Consider the following 1,861-nt stretch of genomic DNA (forward strand, 5'->3'; position numbering starts at 1 on the left):
GTTTGCAGCGCCTTTTTCGCAGTCTGCTTTTTTTTTTTTTTTTTTCTTTTCTTTTCTTTTTTAGCGGTTCCCTTTTTTTTTGGGGGGGGAGGAGGTAGCGAGGATACGTGTTTTGCTTTTTTGGTCATATTTCGAAACTAGAACGCAGTAGACGGCACCTCCGGAGCTTTTGTATGAAAAAAAAATTAAGTTAGCATTGTTATTGCACTAGTATGTGTTTTAATATTACAAAAATGTGCCACTGTGGCGCGTTAGATTTAGACACCTTCTCATAACTATATAGGTCTCGTTTGGTTAGCTTGGTTACTGATAACTGCATAGGCCGACCCTTGGTCATCTTACTAGATAAACGTTGGAGAGGAGTGTGTCCCCGCCGCTAATCTTCAAAGTATACAAATGCCCTAACTTCCGTTAGGAGGTGCAGGTCCGAAAGGCTGGTACACGGTCTCCTGATCATACTCTGGATTTCTCTTTGCTTGCTTTTACTTGTACATTCTCCTTTAACTCTTTCACATAGGAAGAGCTTGCAACTGGTAATTTTCGCCTCTTCCCTTCTCCTCTCCTCTCCCCTCCCCCCCTCCTCCCCCTCCACCAAACCTACTCCTCCTTCTCCATTGCCTCTATCCACCTCCTCCTCCCGTTACTTGGCTACAGGCGCAGACTTGTACTAATATATAACAGACAACAGTGTCCAGAATTTCTTCCACAGGGGAATCTTTGAGAGAGCCTAAGGACTGTTGCAAGCCACCAAGGGGCTCCGGGTATATTTTCCTTGAAACTTGAGGTAACAGACAATACGGTTGCTACCGATATCTGCACTCGTCCCAGTTGTCCGAGTACGTAGGGTAAACATGGCTGCAGGGTCTGTCGAATTGAAATGTACACACGGCCGAATAGAATCGTCTGGAGGCAGTAAGAAAGCGTGCGTATGTGTGTGTGTGTGTGTGTGTGTGTGTGTGTGTGTGTGTGTGTGTGTGTGTGTGTGTGTGTGTGTGTGTGTGTGTGTGTGTGGTGTGTGTGTGGGTGTGTGTGTTTGTGTGTATGTGTGTGTGTGCGCGTATACTTGTGTGTGTGTTTGTGTGCGTATAATCGTGTGTGTGTGTGTGCGTATAATCGTGTGTGTGTGTGTTTATGTGTGTGTGTGTGTGTGTATTCACCTCGGATCTGCTGCAGTCTCTGTCGAGACAGCCAGACACCACCCTACGGCAGTGAGCTCAGAGCTCATTATTTGCCGATCTCTGGGTAGGTCTGAGACCACTCACATACCACACACCGGGACAGCAAGGTCACAACTCCTTGACTAACGTCCCGTACCTACTCACTGCTAGGTGAACAGGGGCTACACGTGAAAGGAGACAAACCCAACTTATCTCCGCCCGGCCGGGGAATCGAACCCCGGTTCTCTGGCTTGTGAGGCCAGTGCTTTACCAATTCGCCACCGGTGTGTGTATAAGTGTACATCCCCAGCGGGATTCGAACCCGCGGCCTCTGGATTAGAAGTCCAGCGCGCTATCCACTGCGCCATGGGGACCCCTATATGAGCGTGTGTGTGTGTGTGTGTGTGTATGTGTGTGTGTGTGTGTGTGTGTGTGTGTGTGTGTGTGTGTGTGTGTGTGTGTGTGTGTGTGTGTGTGTGTATGTGTGTGTGTGTGTGTGCGCGCGTGTAAGTGTGTGTGTGTTTCGCGACCGAAATCATCACCATTGCTCTATGTGCAAGTAGTAGTTGCCGGTAACTTTTGGGAATCCAACCCCAGAGAGGTGATTACTCGGCTCATAATAACACAATAAAGGAGACTTGTATATCCGTTTCCTCTTTTTATCTACCGCGAACGATTGGCGCCACCATAGTGCTTTTATCCAG

At 48.1% G+C, this 1,861-nt stretch overlaps 1 non-coding gene across 1 annotated transcript; it reads right to left on the reverse strand.

Moving 5' to 3' along the window:
* Nucleotides 1-1,458: 1,458 nt before the first annotated feature.
* On the reverse strand, nt 1,459-1,531 carry TRNAR-UCU (transfer RNA arginine (anticodon UCU)). Its single transcript has one exon. It is a non-coding gene; the product is annotated as a tRNA-Arg (tRNA).
* Between the last annotated feature and the right edge of the window lie 330 nt (nt 1,532-1,861).

Source organism: Oratosquilla oratoria, chromosome 11 (genome assembly GCF_046742065.1).
Source record: "Oratosquilla oratoria isolate Oo_2021 chromosome 11, ASM4674206v1, whole genome shotgun sequence".
In the NCBI taxonomy this organism is placed as follows: Eukaryota; Metazoa; Arthropoda; class Malacostraca; order Stomatopoda; family Squillidae; genus Oratosquilla; species Oratosquilla oratoria.